At 40.2% G+C, this 19,431-nt stretch overlaps 1 long non-coding RNA gene across 1 annotated transcript; it reads left to right on the forward strand.

Moving 5' to 3' along the window:
* The first annotated feature begins 11,083 nt into the window (after positions 1-11,083).
* LOC128450098 (uncharacterized) lies at positions 11,084-14,665 on the forward strand. Its single transcript, XR_008339946.1, has 2 exons — positions 11,084-11,468; positions 14,388-14,665. It is a non-coding gene; the product is annotated as an uncharacterized LOC128450098 (long non-coding RNA).
* The last annotated feature ends 4,766 nt before the right edge of the window (positions 14,666-19,431 follow it).

The following is a 19,431-nucleotide window of genomic DNA, read 5'->3' on the forward strand; positions in this document are numbered from 1 at the left end:
ATGTTGCATAGATCAAGGTCAAACTCATTGGTGTAATCATTTCCACTGATTAGAACAAATGTATAACTGCATGTTCCATCTGAAAATAAGTGATATGTGCAATTAATTATTGTTTCATCAATAATTTGAAGATACCATGTTTAAACCTGCTTGATACAAAATGAAGCATTAGCAGATTTCATGAATCATTTTATTGCGTTACATAACATTTCTCGGACATTTGGTCCAGTTGCAAAATCAAGGCCTTGACTTAGTCAGCCCCTGCCCCCACCATTTAGCCTTAACCATATATCTTGCTCTTGTACAAACATATTGTATCATATATAATACAGTATATACATTTGTTTAATGAGTGTGTACACCAAATCAAACAAGAAATCATGGGCCAAAAAAGGAAAGGTCAGGTTCTCTTCACATGCGTGGAGTTCGGCGGGGTTGACCTTGATATATCAATGTTGTAATTAAAGCTACATTTCATGTCTCAGTGGCTTTCCCAATAATATTTACACTCCTGTTGCTGCAGTTCAAGAGAATTCCCCCCTGTACATGATACAGCTGGGAGGAGAATTCAAATAAACATCCACTCAGAGGTAACAGGTTTAAGATGTCGCAGTCAGACAGTCATCCATCTTTGGGTTGAGGTCTCTGTCACCTGCACTGCAAGTGAACAAGAGAACACTGTGCATGTGTGTGTGTGTGTGTGTGTGTGTGTGTGTGTGTGTGTGTGTGTGTGTGTGTGTGTGTGTTCGTGGCAGTTGGTGAATGCACACACACTCTTGGCATGTGTGACTGCTGTGTGGATACATCACGAAAATGGCCGCCTGTGATATCCCTCCGAGGATCAAACATTGAAATAATTAGGGCAATGGTAAATAAAGTGGAGATGAAACAATAAACAGCAAGAAGCACCGAGACAGATGTGGCAGACGAACATCGGGCCTCACTGTTTGAAGTCTGAATTTACCAACCAGCTGTCAACAGTGTATGTGAGGCAGAGACAGTGCACACAAGTGAATACAAGCTGTAGATGTGCTGCAGCTACTGAAGCCTCTGAGTTAAGGGGGTGTCACTTTATGACCTTCATCCAAAGCTGGTTTTACGTGTGGCCACCAACTGTATTTGTTAATACGCTTTGTGTGCACTGGTTGTAAGAAAACCTTACATACCCTGTACAGTGGTAGGGAGAAATAGGTTGATTGAGTTGTCATCATTTTATGTAGAACAGTGTATCTCTAATTCACGGGTGTTGTAATTCAACCCACTATGTCACATCACAGCAAGAAGGTGTTTGCTTTAAACCCAACCCCTCTGCTTGGGCTCCTTCTGTGTCCATGTGTGTTTCCTTTGCTTTTCTCTTGGCTAATTTCTTCCAGTTTCCTTCAGCACGCCAAAGACGTGCAGGTCAGCTGCACTTGGATTTTTAAATGATGGCCCGACGATTAGCCCAACATCGTAAGTAGAGGTGTTTCAGGAAGTTTCTTTCCCAGGAAGGTTAAACAATGATAAGGCTAAGGTTCGAGAATTGTGCTTGCGACAAGCAAGTTTGAGGTGTTGTTAAGGAGATGCAATTGAAACACTCAAGGTAAGGTTAGGTAAAGATTGTTGTTATGGTTTTATATATAAAATGATCAACAACGCAAAATGAGCACTTTGAGTGTGATACAAACAAACTAACATGACAGAAACCATTTTCAGGGGGACATTATTTTGGACTGTAATGTACTTTTTCTGTTCTTGATCCATGTCCAATCTACTAACCTGGATAATTTGTGGTTCATGACCTATGCTGTTGCCAGCCACCAGGGGGCAATCCAGATATTTTGGCTTCACTTTTGGGTGCTGTGATGTCATCCTTTCTTGTTGAGGATGTACCTTACCTAATGCTAGGGCTGTGACCTTCAAAAATAAGAACTGTTGTACAAAAGAGAGGATGGATGCTTGTGTTAATTTAAATAGAATATTGTTATTGTTAAATACAACAATAAACCACTTATCTCAACTGGTGTAATTCATATAACTTTTCTTTTTCTTAATTCCAGAAGCTCTATTAGCCCTATAACTTGTATTGCCGTGGTTTAAAGGTTCCTTCAAAGGTCTTGAGAAGACAGTCTTCATAAATGTGACTCCTATCACTCGGTCTGACTTTGTTACCGTTGGTCATCAATCTGTTCCTGACGACATCATTCACCTTTTCTTTGTTATTTTACTGATGATACATACAGGGACCCTGTTGTCCTTCAATTTTGCTTTGAATTTTGTTTGGTGAACCTCCACAAAAAAACAAAAGCAGACATCTCCTACCCAGGCTCTCTGAAGGACATTCAAAGCTGAATAGGTGTGCTGCCGGTGGAAGTTGTGTGTTGAGGAGTCCTGCCTCCCATCATGTGTATCCCCTCACTTTGAATTACCACATCGGTTCAAATTCTGCTGATCCACTAGGTTTGAGACTTTGCTCATTATGACCTGATAGCAGTGCTTGAATAGGTCGTTTTTTTGTACAAGAGAATTTCTTGAATCAATTTCAATGTGTCCCTTGTCTCTTGATCTTTATACTTTATTTGTCTGTCAATCCTCGTCTTGCTGCTTTCCCTCACTTTCTGACATTTACTTGCTAATTTATGTTTGAGAGACCCGGTTGTAACAAAACCAAATTCTGGGTTGATTGTGTGTACATTTTATGCATAATGATGTGCAATAAACGATGACTCATCATCATCACAGCTTTTTCACAGCAAAAATGGGTATACACAAACATGCTCTCACAAAAGACAGAGACTCTTCAGCACTGACTACACATTGTGGTTATAATAGCAGCCACATGTTTCAGGACCTGTGTAACTGTTAACACACACACACACACACACACACACTCACATGTATACACACACACACATGTACAGACACACTGCTAGCATATGCATAAATGCAAAGCCATGTGGAGGCTTTCCTTGTTTTTCTCTGGCTTTTTCTTGTAGCCTTTCAGGTCAATGTGTGTCACTGTCTTCATTCTTTGTTTTAATGTTTATTTGTTGTCATCTCCACATCCATATATGTCTCACACTATAATGTCATGTCCATCCCTGTCAACTCATTGGGCCTCTCCATATTTCTAAAGAGACAAAGATAATGATTGCCTACAAAGAATTGTGAAATCAAGACGGCAGAGTGCAGTTCAGGTTAAAGGGACTTTAGAGAATTTACTCCATTTAAAAGATCACGTATTTCGGGCAAACGGCCTCGGGCAAAGAAAGGGTGAAGAAAAGAGTCAATGTTGGTCAGACTTTTCTGAAATCAAGAAGAGCTGCTGAAAGACTCCACCTTGACTCGGAAATGGCTATTTCCTGTAAGTATGTAAGTAACTTGATAGGTACATAATGGTACCCATTAGTAACTGGCATACCAAAGTATATGTTAGAGCTAGCTTAACTTGCTCTTACCGATATCTTGAATTTGTAAGGGGAATTTTGCTATTTTTATCTCTTTTATTTCCAAACTTGTCTGGAGCATATTGTTACAATGCTAGTCTGGTCTAATGGTTTTGGCTTCTGAAACTTTGCCAAAGGGATGAGGGGTTTTATTTAGTTTATAGAACCAGGTGTGGTATATCCCTTGCACATTTAAAGGGGTTCTGCAAAATGTAGGTTACCAACTACCAGTAAATGTTAAAAGGTGTTAGCGGCCAACAGCAAATGTTGGGGGACATTTGTGGTTGTGAACCTTAGCTTCAGCAAGTCTTTTGGCCTTGTGATCAACGATACAGGCCGACCTTGAGGGTACGCTGAGGCTAAAGGTAAATCTGACCGGCTACTGGCTTGTTTGGCAGTACTATGAAAACCATGTGGCCGCTCAGAAGATCAGACAACATTACATCCATGCTATTTTAAACGAAATGCTTTCCCATTTCAGAACATAGGACAAGATGGAGAATACCCCCTGTACATTCCACTACACTAATTAATGCCTTCCTCCAGTTGATGTTATCATATCCGACAGCTGATGTTAGAGACCGTCTTCAGTTAAATTGGTGTCATCAGGTGTTTCGGCCTTTATCACAAGATACCCTTTTCAAAGGCAGGCCCACCACAGGTTGATCAGACCTGGGTGCATTTCGCTAGCCCAGCTCGGATCTTTCCTCCTGATCCAGAGCCATTGGCTGCAGCATTCTGCAGTGTGTGGTGTTTCTTTTATGGTCTGGCGCAGGGCTTGTCAATCGATCCCCAGATCTTTAAGCAACCTAATGGTGGATGTTATAAGGAAACGCCTGCAGCCAACCACCAGAGGGGAAACTATTGCTTTCCAGCCACATTGCGTGTTTGTGGTTGTGTTTGGGATGCTGGTGATCTGTTATGACATCTAGTGGCACTAAATGTCAAAAATATAACGTTTATTTGTGGAATCTGTTATCAACAACTGAAATATTCTGACACATATAATGTTTTTCACATGGCTACATTTGTTGGAAAGATTTTTCGTTTAAATCAGTGACGACAGGGTGATGCAAACTTATAATAATTTATAATAACAGCAATTTATAATAACATAGCAATTTATAATAACATTAGATGATAGATAAAGGACCAATTACAGTTCTTACACATACAGAACTGTTTTAAAATCAACTGGCCTGATTGCAAATAGATGCAAAGAGTTAATTGATTGGCCAGTGTTTGTAGGTTTTGGCCCAAAAAGCACAAACAGTGAGACAACATTACACATTTTGTAATTGCAATGAAATCAAGAATTTGGAAGGTTTTCAAGGTCAGTGCACAAAATAATTATTTATTTTTGAGGAGAGAGATCCTTCTGCAACACATTCCGTTTTAGATGGTGCTTTAAGCAGGATAGAGATCAGTAACTTAAAGTATAACATTTAAAACATCAGTTGTTGTCTTAGTGTGATCTTACCATCACATCGACAGTATTCTTTAATTTGATCAGGTGAAAGTACTAGACACACTATATATGATGTAATGCAGAAAAGTTTGTTAATAGTCAAATCCAAAGCTGAACTTAAATGTGTGGCTCATAGTGGCTCTCAAAAATATAAATTCCTTGCAGTGAAATTGCAAAAAAAATAAAATATGCTGTTTTTTTGCAAAGATGAGTGCCTGTCCTATAAGATGCACCTGAATAGCAAGGATGGAAAGTTTTTATCCTTAAAAATTATATATATATATATTATATTATTTATATAATCCCGATGATTTGCTGTGATTTATTTTTTGTACATTTTTCATCCAATAATTTCTTTAATTGTCCATAACAACACTCTTAAACATCTCTGATGTTCCTTTGGTTTTTCTATTGATTAAAAATATGTATGTTAAATATGTTATTTTGCTTATGTAAATCCATAGTTTTAATTTGGTAAGAACCATCTACCAACTTCCACTAAATGCATCCACAAATTGTTTCATCACATGCTGTTCACCTGCCAGGGAAAAAAAGGGGAAATTTCCTTGTTTAACTAAGATTTTATTGAGTAAAAGAGAGAAAAATGACCATATGGGAGATGGTAACTTAAAACACAGTGGACTATTGACATTCCTTCACCAATGACTGATGAGTCCATTTGTGATGAGGTGGAGAAAAAGCAACAAACCAAAAACCCGATCAAGAATTCAGCAACCCTGGGCAGTATGGTACCGCTCCGTGTAAGTGTGTGTTTGAGTCAGAAAGGTATCAATAATTCCCATCAATCATCCACTTCCTGCCTCAGTCAGCAGCTGGTATGTAGGAGAGCTGTGAGAATAATTAATTACACACACACACACACACACACACACACACACACACACACACTACATCATTACTGTCAACAGCTGCCGAGCAGGCCTTGCGAGTACCCAAATAACATCATTATCACAGGTATTCTTCAACAATGTGCCCCTTTTTCAGTCCCCCTGGCCCTTTGCTCCACGAGGAACCTAAAGGAATATGACTGCACTCCTCTGTCTGGTCCCCCAACTGCACAGCGGGGCCCTCACAACCCCCCCCAGCTCTTCACACTGCTGAGGTGGCCTTTGACCCAAGGTGACGTGTCAGTGAGAAATCGGTGCGAGGGCTTGTCAGTGGACGGTGGCTCAGAGGGTGAGAGAGGTCTGGGTAATGAGTGAGAAGTGTGTGTGAACGTGTGTTTATGAGTAAACTGCTTGTGTTTAGCTTTTTGGGGGGCATTAGTGTATGTCCACAGTCGGTGCTGAACTGTGCTCTTGTGTGCGTTCTGTATCTAAAGGTGAGTGAGAACGTGTTTTTTTGGTGAGGAAGATTTCGCTCAATCCGGGGTGAAAGTGTGACCTGCTCGTTCATCACTGGTGACAAAGTGTACACGGCAGTCAGAGATAGAATTTGATCTCAGCTCATAAATCACAATGTCAGTCTCGGCATTCAAACACACACGTGCACTCAGTTCTTATCTTACTCTAATTGTTTTCTCTCATTCCGTTTTTTAGGGGCCTTACGGATTGAGCCGGTTAGCAGAGATATCGGTATCTGCATTGATGTTTGCTGTAAGAAAACTTTTATTTTACAGATTAAACAATGCAGAAAAATTGATGTTAGAGTGGTTAAGATTGATCTACTTGGTTATGTTTTTCTTTTTATTTATCTTTAAATTGTTAAATATAAATTCAACAATTACATTTCTTTGTCGTGGGGGTTACATACTAAAATCGTAGGAAATATTGCAACTTATTAAAGAATATAAATCAGTCAATATATTGGTATCTGGCATAGGGCTATACGCTATACTTTCTCTTATCAATTGTCTCTCTCTCTCTCTGGTCTGATATCGCAATCATGTTTTTCTTTGTCTTCTTTCTTGAATCTCACTTTCTAATTAGGAATCACTTAATGCCTCCCTCCAGTAGGCTTTAGATTTCATGTGATTCTGAGGTTTTATTCAAGGGTGTAAAAAAGGGTATGTGTAGTGAAACTCTTTAGGTTGAAATACCCGTAAAAGTATTGACAAGGAATTTTAATAGGAAAGACATATAAAAAGCCAAGAAATTGGAAAAATATGCAAACGTTTTGTAAGAGCAGTAAATTAAACTTTGGAAGATTAAGCATTTTGTAATGAATGAATAGTAAATAGTAAAGTTCATCAAATCAGAGATTTATAGACTATAGGCATTTTAAAACCACTGAGTTGATATTATTATTTGTATTAATAAGGGCGTTTTTTTAAGAGCCCAGTGAACCTGAGCAGCACACAAACAAACAGGCCTCCACAGAGAGACACATAACATCATCAACAAACTCTTCGCCGCTCCAAGACTTCCCAAGCAAACACATATATATATATATATATATATATATATATATATATATATATATATATACACTGTAGTGGAGCCCCTACTTAAGCTGGCGGAAGAGCCTATGGAGGTTGTGGCAGGTCAAAAAGATTAGCGCAGCTCCCTGATGGTGAGGTGTCAGGGCGGTGAGCTGAGAGAGTGAAGGGGAGAAATAGACAACCCAAGGAAGATGGAAGGAGGAGAAGAAAGAAAGATGGAATGAATCAAAAATAAGAAAGCAGGGAGCAGGTAAAGAATGTAATTATGGCGAATGAGAAAATCGGGTCACCTCTCTTTATCTCATCAATGACTTGAAATAATATTGATTAAAATTATGTTTGGATTTATTTTCCCAGCTTCACCTTGATAATACTCCTCTGCTGTAGCCGACTGGATAAAGGGCTCTCAGCTCTTCGGACTATTAGGTTGGAGGAACTGGCACTTGAGCGCAGTCATGCAAGGTCAAGAGTGCCAGTGTGATAGAGCTGCCCTGGCTGCTCTGCCACTTACAGCCATCAGAAGATAAAGAGCCTGTGAGGCTGAGCTCATCTTTTTTATGTGACCCAGACAATACAGACTGCCATATTTATAAATAATTGTGATCATATATATATATATATATATAAAAAACTATAGTTCTCCTTGGGTATTTGTGCAATGTTGACTGTGAATCATTTTCTTTGTGTTTTTATTTCTTAACGAGAACATGAAAAGTTTAAATCAGCTCTCACTATATGATAAGTCATTCTTTTTGGAGAACAGAACAATGCAATGGAATAAAGGATAAGGATAAGGAAATGGTACTCGAGCAGAAATTATAGCGATAAAATTATATGAAAGAATCAATAGGATTAGTCAATGTAAATAAGTAAATAAATAGACAATAAATACAACAAAAATGAAGGACCTATTCCATTGTCCCACGTGTTCTGCAGTACACTACATCTGTCACTTTGATAATAAGTGACAAGCTTAATCCCAGCTCGGTTTTTACCAGTGGAGCTAAATCCTATATTTGACAAAATATGTCCAAATATTATTGTGTAGCATGCTTCTCACACTCAAACTCTCTATCAAATGACAAACCGCTGGTATGATTTACTGGATCAAAGTACACACTTCGGCTTTGTGGTGTTACCCAAGACTGATGTCAACTGGGGCAGGGTATGTTAATGCAGCCATGTATGGCTCTGCCCTCTGCCAGTGGTCGCTCTTATCCCCGGCAATCAAGGTTCTTTACTCCAACCAAACATACAGAGACTGAGGTTTACAGGAAACAAACCGATGAGATGAACAGCAGGAAGAGGAGGAGGCGCTTACTCTACATGTGTCATTTAGAGTTCAAGTGAGGACTGCTGATGTACTATAGAAGGGTATCGAGTGGATGGACCTCCATCTGTCTCTTCAGTGGTGCAGACGCTGAGGTGTTGACCTGACCCACATGTTGATGGGTAATATAATAGGCCGACTGTCGCTGAACATTTTATCTTCTTCTTTTAACTCACTACAACAACGTGGCTGTTAACTCCAGTTCCATGTTGTTTCTTCCACAAAACGTCAACTCTGTCAGATCAGGTCACCGCCTATTGAATTAAGGCTGTGGTATAATGAGATCATCTGATGGCTCACAGCCTAATACTGTGCTGTGCATGTGAGTCAATAGGTAAAATTGACAAAACACAACTGACAAGTCTTCCTTTAGAAACATCCCTCTCCCTTTAATGACGTTCCCTATATGCAACTGTAATCTCATCCGGGAATGAACATTTATCACGGTGCCTTATGCAAAATTGTATCCTACGATTTACGTCATATGAATTATATCCAATTTGACCATCAAGGTGAATATGAGGAATACGAATTAATCTATTTTTTCATTCTGTTTATGATCCCTGTTGTCATCTCTTATCCTGTCCCAATTTACGTCCTGATGTTAAATCTAAGTCATAAATCACAGTCACATGTTGTCAATGATAAGCAGATGCTGACTAAAGCTCAATGACCCCATTGTGATCTGTAAGGGAAATGTAACATGTGACCATAATATAATCATGTTTATGTATACTTGGATTGATCATCATTGAATCTCTAACAAATGTAACTTTGATGTTGCTGTTTCCTGTAGAACTGAGTGAGTGTTGGCCTGATTACTCCAGTCACAGTAATCTAATTAGTCCGGACACAGTGTGATAGTAATTAGCTATTCAGGCATTATGATTGATGTAAGGAACTACTTTGATGTTCCTTACACAAACTCACCTAACAAAGACCTTACAGCACGGGGGATTTGTGGTGGTTGTAGACAATAAGAAGGGATCTTGGAGACAGATGTTACACTCCAGGGGTCTGAGAGCAGGGGACAGGATACCCGTCACCTATTTCCTTTATATCAAAGAGGCTGATCGATAAGTTTGTTCCTCTCTAGGAGGAGCTTGAAGATGTTTGAAGTGCTGCTTCTCCTGTGTCATCAACTGTTTAACAACCCCCTCCCGAATGGGTGGGGTTAGCCAAATGTATAAATACCAACCACTGTCTTCTGTCGGTGTGCATATGACAAACTCAACTCTGTTGTATGTACCATGTTCGAGCATTAAATGTGTGACAATACTGTAAGAGAATTGTGTCTCGTTTCCTCCTTGCTAATGGTGGGATTGTAGAAATTGCCACGACAATTTGGGGGCTTCGTCCGGGATGCCTAACTCATTCACGCTTCAAACCATTCTCAAGACCAAGTTTAAATCTGTGCGCAGTCGGTGAGGGGATTTTCTTTTTATTAATTATTATTGCCCAAGACCCGAAGTCTACCTCTCCTGAAGGGCAAGTCGTAATCGACTCCCAGGGTGAGAAGAGGCTGCTTGTGAGATTATGGAATGAAGATTGTTCGATACGGCATCTGAAATTTTTCTTTGAAGGAGGATACAGTATTGAAGAGCACGGGGTGACGCGTGAGGTAGAGTGACATTACTTAGGGGTGATGACCCATTGATAAAGGAATTAATAAGAATAATATCAATTAATGTCATCTATGTGCTGGTAAGTGAGTGACTGCGAATTTAATTTAAATGGGGAAACTTAATAGCAAGCCTTTTACTGAAGTGTGTGATCTAATGGGATGTGCAAAAATTATGTGTGAGAAACATGGTGATGACTCCTGTAAACAGCTTCTGGTGTGGATAGAAAAGTTTGCATTTTCTGAGGACGGTAGTTTTCGTATAATTCAAAAACAGGCGCTACAAGTTGAATTGGGAAAATATGACCAAATGAAGGGTAAAACTAAATAAATTAGATAGCATTGATAATGTGTGATTCAGAATTGTTAAATGTAACAGATAAGTAGTGAGCAGGGGTGCAAGAGGGGGGGAAGGGAAACTAATCAATGTCCTCAGCTCTCACATTCACAGAAAGAACTGGATCTCCTCCCTGCCTCAGCCGCTCATCAGAGCCACCTGAACCAACAGCCTGCTATCTCATACCGAGACCTCCAAGGACAGTCTGCCTCAACAGGACGCACCACATCAGGCGCAGCATTCGCACCACCCCCATATCACCAGAAATTGGATGAGGCAGCTGCAACCATGACGGCACAACACAAACTCAGCCCCATATCCACAAGAACAAGAGCACGCGACGTCCACAATCTTCCGATGATTGAGGTGCCAAATCCAAGATCAGACGGCGATGCAGTGATGTATGTCTACAGAGCATGGACACCAGAGGAGATGCGCTGCATTTCCAGTGAACTGTCAGACATAGCGTCACAAGGAGGGCCTGCAATTTCCGAAGTACTGTCCCAAATTGTATAACAGTAAAGGCAGACTTTGAGAGAAACCAGAAGTCTCTTGCTCCACAGCATAAAACTGAAATGGCAAGGGGCCAAGTATAAAGGGACTGGCCAGGGACAGACATGCGCTATGACTGGAGAACAGATGCGGTTTCGCGGACATGTGAAGAGACTCTATGAGAACAACCTGCTGGAAAGGTGGTCAAATCTATTAAAGTCTTCAAAGATAACCGCTGAATGTTGCCACCAGAAGACCCAGACCACTGTGCGAGAGACTGTAACACGACAAGGCTGAAAAGGAGATCCACTCGACTTATTTTTCACGTATCCCAGAGACTGCACAGAGGATGAGGCATGGCTTGAGGCAGAGGCGGAGGAGACTCCAGATTCAGGTGAACGCACCCCCAACACCACACGTACAAACATTACAAAGAATTGTTTAACATGGCAAAAAGCAAGTGGATCTGAAGTTTTACCTGAAATATCTCTACAGGTAGCAGGCAAAATATTTAATTTCTGGTTGATTCTGGGGACGCAAAACAACATTATCTTCCAAAATTGGTTGGTATATATATTTTCACTGTTGGGGCATCAGGCACCAAAATTAAATAATCATATACCACACCACGGTCTGTTACCAAAACAGATGGGGATATAAAATACATGTTGACTTGAAAATTTGTTAGGAGGACACCAAATGTGGTCTTAGGCTTGATTTTTGCATTGTAAACAGGAAGGGGTTTAAGTCACCAGAACATGAGATATCCATAGTGAATATGTACAACCAGATCATGGTTAGCCACTGTACCTACACCAATGGGACCTGTTACCCACTGGGCCAAGGTATATAACCTCAGATCTGCTTGAAATAGCACACACACACACACACACTGCGTCATGCAAGTATCTGACTTACATTGCACAGCAACAGTTAGTGAAGGAACAGACATTAAAAAAAAAAAAAAAACTGGTTCCAGGAAGATTAAAGAAAGCAATTGTATTAGTAGTGATTTGGTGTATTATGATAATAGATTGTAAGCATTGACTGTTGTGTTGACCCCACAATAGGCAAATCTTTAATATACTTAACCCATCACCAGATATATTTCTAGCTAAAGCAAATGATGTGCAGTGGGAAAATTTGGCACACATGGTCACTGAGTGTTCACAAGATTGTAAATGGGAGGATAGGGGAGAAGGAATTCAATATTCTTCCTCAATGCAAACACACAGATGCCCATTTTCAGAGCATTTTTATGGGGGAAAACAAAAATGTGTATTTAGAACAAACCGCTAAATTTAAACAAAAGGTTTGCAGTTTAACAATTGACTCTTCAGAGTTACAAAAAGTGCAACAAAATGTATGGACTAATGATAAGTATGATCTGGGATTATTTTAAACTGAACATCTCAATGTGACACCAAAGAGCACATAACGTTAATGTTCGAGCACACATCCACTCAATCCAGAAGCAGCAGCAGGTATAACACCAGAATTTTAAAACTGGTAGAAAACCGGAGTCATCATTCCATGTGCACACTCACCAGTAAGAATGCCTATTAAATAAATTAAAATAAAACAAAAAAGAGAGGATAATATAAAAGATTCTCTGGTTCCACCAGAAAGCATGTAGTTTTTGTTTATTTTGAATTGTTTATTTTGCTAATACATTTTTCAGTGTCCCAGTTCATCCACACTCTCAGTATTGGTTTGCTTTCACAATTCCGGATAAATCATATACGTTCAGACGTATGTCCAAAGGTTTTGTGGAATCCCGCGCAGTCAGGTCACGGGTTATGCAAGTGAGTCTGGAGGACTTGGCATTACCAGCGGTAAGCAAGTGAGTCTGGAGGACTTGGCATTACCAGCGGTAAGCAAGTGAGTCTGGAGGACTTGGCATTACCAGCGGTAAGCGCGCTGATATAAATGTTGATGATTCGATGATTTGTTCACCAACAACACAGGCCTTTAAAGTCGACACAGTAGCATGCTAAAATATCTTGCAGACCAGGGCCACGAGGCCAGCCTGGCTAAGCTGCAATTTGTCCAGAAAAGTGTAACTTTCCTAGGACACAAAATTTCTAGTAGCGGTAAAAACATTGAGCTCAAACGAGTGGAAGCCATCCTAAAGATTCTAACACCGCGTTCTAAAAAACAATTAATGTAATTTTTTTAGGGATGACGGACTACTGTAAACAGTGGATCTGTGATTATGCATCCCTGGAGGCTCCACTCCTGTATGTTATGCATGGCCAAGGACTGACACCAACCGACAACCTGACGTGAATGACAGACGCTGACACAGCATTTACCTAACTACAACAGACTGACTTCGACACCTACACTGGGACCACCAGATCAAAACAGATCATTTACACAGACTGTAAATGAGAAACGGGGTTTCATGACAACAGTTTAGTGCAAACGACCAGTGGCGTATTTCTCCTCAAAGAAATTAGATAGCTTGGCATAGGGTCAGCCTCTCTGTCTAAGAGCAGAATGATATCAAGAGGTCACATTGTTAATGCCATATTCTGGATCGTCCATTCTGCTAGAGCAGCAACCAAATTCTATTAACAGCCATTTTACTCTGTAAAGTGTGAAGCTCACACTAAAGGTGATTCTGTTTTTCAACAGGTAATGCTCAAGCAGATACAGCAGCAGAGGAAGCGGCAACTAACCAACATATTGTCATTGATATTCCTTTTTCCTTTCTCTCACAGATTTAGCAGAAGCACAGAGCCATGCTAACAACATAGAGAAAGCAGAATGTAAATGTTTTAACAATGTATGTCAATCTAAGGACGGCCGTCCATGTGTGTTTAAATGTTTATTTGTTGTTTTGTTTGTTTCTGTTTTATTGAAAATTGTCTGGTTTCCAAAACTACTCTTTTACGTTTTATTTCAAAATGTTTACATTTTCTGACAGGCAACACTACAGGAGGCCAGGACGTACAACCCCCTGGCCAACCGATTGATCGCTTGCAAATGGATTTCATTGAACTAACACCATGTGAAAGGAGCATTGTCATGTGGCTGTTGACATATTTTCCCTACAGGTAAAGCAGATGCCTCTGCAGTCGCAACGGTGTTAGTGCGAGAAAACATTTACCCTACAAACAAGGGGTGGAGCAGTTGAAAGAGAACATTGGAACAATTAAAAACAAATGGTCAAGGGCTGTGATGACACAGAACTCTCATGGATCAAAGCACTACCGGTAGTGTTTACTGACCATGAGAGGGAGGGGAAGGGCCCGAACAGGTATGTACTGTGTGGACATAACCAAAATGTTGAGCCTTATACACACAGGTAAATGCAGCAATCCCGCAACCAGCAGAGGGCCAGTTGCATAAATGGAAACCAGGAGACTGGGTGCTGATATAAGTCCGCCACTTGAGACGGAGGCCCAGGGAGAGAGTGTCGCTTCCCTCACAGACGAGGAACAAAGCAGAAGAAAGACGACAGCTCTCACTGAGGTGTAAAACCATACCAACAACCAACAGCTGTTGCAGATAAAGGAAGAAACGGCGAGAAAGAGACAGAAGGAACTAAAAAAAAAAAAAAAAAAAAAAAAAAAAGAGAAGAAAGACCAGTACCAACTCATCATAAACCAACCCGACAGTAAAATGGACATCATTTATTTTATCTTATAATTATTTAACAGAGCGCACAGACCAAGTGAGTTCAAAACTGACTGTAGAAAATATCCAAATTCAAGATCATTGTGCATGCAATGCTCCAACCACATGTAGAATTCCTAGCTCTGCCTGCTAGCTTCAATGACACAGAATGCTGGCCAGTAAGTAATCCAGAATATACTTTTTGCGTCATGGCAGGAATGTGGATAGCACCGTGGAAAACTCAAACCCAAATAATGTTCTTAGAATTTAAATCTGAATTATTGTTCAAAGCCTATATTTTCATCTAAATCCTCAGCCTGCAACTGCTCAGTCGCTTGGCATCCTCTGCCAGTGCATCCTATGTCAAATGTTTCTTCTGTGTACAGGATCCTAGCCAAATAATTACAGCAAATGCTTATTTAAATCAAACAAAAACTGTTTCTTTTAACAGACAGTCTGCACTGCCAGAGAAGGTGTATTTAGTCTGTGGGGACCAGTGTTACAGCTGCTTACCAAGAGAATCCCACAGTCGTTTGTTCATGTTTTTGATTGCCATTTCTGTTATCACTTGTAAGATTGGTCTGATTCGCAAACAATGCACTTAGGCCATTGTTACCGCTATGCAAATTGACCTCTACCCTATCTCAGACTGGATTCCACCATATGATGACGTTGATAATATATCACACAACTGAAGTACCCTCAATCGTCAACTTCGGACAGAGTGGGATTTCCCCCACCTTATAAAGTGTTATTGATCCATAATGATCAAAATGACGGATTGTAAGGGAAATGTAACATGTGACCATAATATAATCATGTTTATGTATACTTGGATTGATCATCATTGAATCTCTAACAAATGTAACTTTGATGTTGCTGTTTCCTGTAGAACTGAGTGAGTGTTGGCCTGATTACTCCAGTCACAGTAATCTAATTAGTCCGGACACAGTGTGATAGTAATTAGCTATTCAGGCATTATGATTGATGTAAGGAACTACTTTGATGTTCCTTACACAAACTCACCTAACAAAGACCTTACAGCACGGGGGATTTGTGGTGGTTGTAGACAATAAGAAGGGATCTTGGAGACAGATGTTACACTCCAGGGGTCTGAGAGCAGGGGACAGGATACCCGTCACCTATTTCCTTTATATCAAAGAGGCTGATCGATAAGTTTGTTCCTCTCTAGGAGGAGCTTGAAGATGTTTGAAGTGCTGCTTCTCCTGTGTCATCAACTGTTTAACAACCCCCTCCCGAATGGGTGGGGTTAGCCAAATGTATAAATACCAACCACTGTCTTCTGTCGGTGTGCATATGACAAACTCAACTCTGTTGTATGTACCATGCTCGAGCATTAAATGTGTGACAATACTGTAAGAGAATTGTGTCTCGTTTCCTCCTTGCTAATGGTGGGATTGTAGAAATTGCCACGACAGATCCTCATTAGATATATCAAAGCATGTTCGTCACAGGAGCGAGAACGCTCCTTGCCCACAGCTCCAAACATCAAGAGAAGAGCCCTGGCTCCTCCTCTTTAAATACTGTATCATCACTCTTTATCTTCAATATATCTCTTTAATGCTCCGCATCTCCACCAACACATGATCACCAGGGCTGTGAATACATTTCCCTTCATGTGTACCAAATGTTTGAACCTCGAGCAACTACAATCTCCTCATGTGAACAGTTGATCCTGAGTAGAAAAAAATCCCTGAAAGATTTAGTTTTTGTGATGTCTTGAGTCAGCTAAAGACCATGGGAGTTGTTGAATTTGCCATTTTTACCTAAGACATTAATATGTTCAAGGATAAGTTCATGTATTAAAATTTTATTTACGTTACCAAGCTAATAGGAATGGATAATTGTGAATAACAGTGAAAGCGAAAAGCACTCACTGGGTAATTTGCTAGCAGTGTGTTTTCCCTTGCAAGTTTGCCCAAGAAGTTGTAGCAGAAACGGGCAAAGACACGGGTCAAATGGACATGTGGCAATTAAAATGCATCCAAAATGCAATTGAGGATTTCCGAATCAAACATGAAATTCTCGTTTCTCATTACAATGAGCGCTATTCGTCCTTTAGTGTTTTAAACTTTGTGGCATTTGGCTGTCGGGGAGGTATTATGATAGATGCTGTTGAGTCACACCATGGAAAATGTAGGATCCAGCATTTATAGAACCGTCAACAAGAATTGTTTTATAAAACCATTTAATAAAACCACAACATATTGTTGAATGTGTTTGACACGGAGCTTTAGGATTGCTGGTGTGTAGATCTTTTCCCATACAAAGTTGAGTTTCCGACATATCGAATGGGTATCAATGTTCAACTCAAAATTATTCACTATTGAGTGCTTTTTATTTTAGTAGTCAGTGAGTGATAAGGACTGCCTGTCTTTATATTAACACATACCTCACAAACTGTTCATCTATCCGATTCACACTTGGTGTTTTTATTAGCCTGAGAATGTGCAGGGTTTAGTTCGGTGACATTTTGACACACATCACTTCCATATTAACATATATAACAGCAGTGTGACTTCAGTCAGTCCGAGGAGCGAGTTGAACATGTCTTCATCTAGGTCCTTTGATAAACTACAGGTTGCGGTTGGCAACTGGGTCAAGCCGCGGGTCATTCATCCTCCAGCAGACCGAGACCCCCCCCCCCCAACACCACCAAATCCCCCAAGACTGAGTAACTGAATGCACAGAGTACTATGACCCACATGAACACAAACTCACACCAATGTAGATTACACATGACAACCCCCAGAAGTCCTGAGCTATCCCCCCTCCCTCAAAATCATCATCGTCAATCACTACGCAATCATTTTGATAGATTGATGAATTTTATTTATTAACCTATCTGACTGACATGCACATTCTCAGGGGTGCTAGGTGCTGATTTCCGTCATGACAACAACATCCATAGAATCACTTGCTGTTTGGAAATACTTGTCTTCAAAGTATAAGCATTATTGTAGTTTTGTTGCAGCTATGCTTTGTATCAAGATCAATTACTGAACTTTTATTTTGAAAAGTTGTGAACCACAGTGTGATTGCTTACCGGACCTCTAAAACGGACGGAAAGCAACACCAGTTCAGTAAATAATTTAAACTGATATAAAAGCCACACATGTGAACAGTAATGAAGCAAATTCATTTTCACTTGATGAAAACATTGATTATAAAATATCCACTGCAGATAAACCAGGTAGGATTGTCTAAAGTTTTCTAACTTCATCCTTTAGCAGAGACTGTTCATAAAAAGCTCTGCACACAACATCCAGCACTCGAACAATTAAAATTGATGGTATGTTGTAGAACTGTTTGAGGAGGACTCACTAATGACAAGGAATAAATCTGATGTAGCTCCAGAGCATTAACCCAGGACCAAAAAAAAGCACATTTACAAAGATGTCTTATGTGTTAAGCTATCATTCACCGAGTTTTGGTGGAACAGCAGCCTAGTTTGTCTTCCTGCACAAGTGAACATAAGTCATCAATAGTAGTATCACTGCTGCTGCTGTCATCATTCCAATCATTCCTGTTGCCTTACTTGTCTTCAAATAAAGGCCAATTCATCATTTTACCTTAACGCTTACCAGATGGCCAGCTACCAAGTTCACAATCCACAGAGCCTTATAATAGTATCATGTTACTTTGTATACAGCAGGACAATCATTTGTCATGGGAGGTTAGTCTCATCAGTCTGGCCCTGTGCCCAATATATGCCAGGCAGATGTGATACTGTGAATCCTAGTGGTTGACTGAATACATTCTCTGCTTATATGGTCATCTTGTTTGCTACCAGCACCAGCCAACATATTATAAGATGTCCTATATTTAACTGGCAATCATATTCCAGCGTAAAGTCTTTAACATATTCCCTCTGTGGGATCTTATGTTTGCAGTTTACAAAATAGAACGAGCACATGGTCATTCATGAGCAGGGACTACTGCTGCTGCTACTCCTCCTGCTGCTGCTGCTGCTGCTGCTGCTGCTGCTGCTGCTGCTGCTGTTGCTATTGCTGCTGTATAATGGAAATATTGATCAATGGCTGTCCACAGAAGTATCAACTATTAATTCTCCATTCCATATGGATCAGAACATGTATAAATCAAAGCTTCAATATAAGACCATTCAAATATAAGAGAGTGGTTTACTGATCATTTGTTCTGTGCTATTTGATGAACTCTGAAGTTGTTTTAGAAAAGGAAGGAAAGATTGGACATAAACACTCATGTCAGAATGATTAAGGATATTTATGAAGATGATGACAGCGATATATTTAGATATCTATTTATACCGGTTCTATGATGTTTAAAAAAAATGGACTGAAGGTCAAACAAATAATGATGCTCCGCTCCTCGGGTGAAGTGGAACTTGACCCTTCATTGCTTTTGCTTTTTGACCAGCTGGGGAAGTCACTGAAGGCAAAGGTCAAACCTATGGGAAAGAAAATGGGGTCATCAGAGTCAGTCGATACCCAAGATTGACATTTAAAGAGAAGAGCCATGACTCAATACAAAGGGGCATCTACTTTTGTGTGCTATTTCTGTCTTTGTAAAATCTTTCCTGTTTCCAGCCTGTTCCTCTGCAGCCCTTCCCCGAACCATCCCCCCTCCAGGACTTGTCGGCCCTGCACTGGCCCCAGCCGGTGTAAAGTTGCCTCAATGTTTGTTTTGTTTTGTTTTCTCCACCTTTTCCTCTTCTCCTCCTCCCTCACCCC

Source organism: Pleuronectes platessa, chromosome 10, assembly GCF_947347685.1.
Source record: "Pleuronectes platessa chromosome 10, fPlePla1.1, whole genome shotgun sequence".
NCBI classification, from domain to species: domain Eukaryota; kingdom Metazoa; phylum Chordata; class Actinopteri; order Pleuronectiformes; family Pleuronectidae; genus Pleuronectes; species Pleuronectes platessa.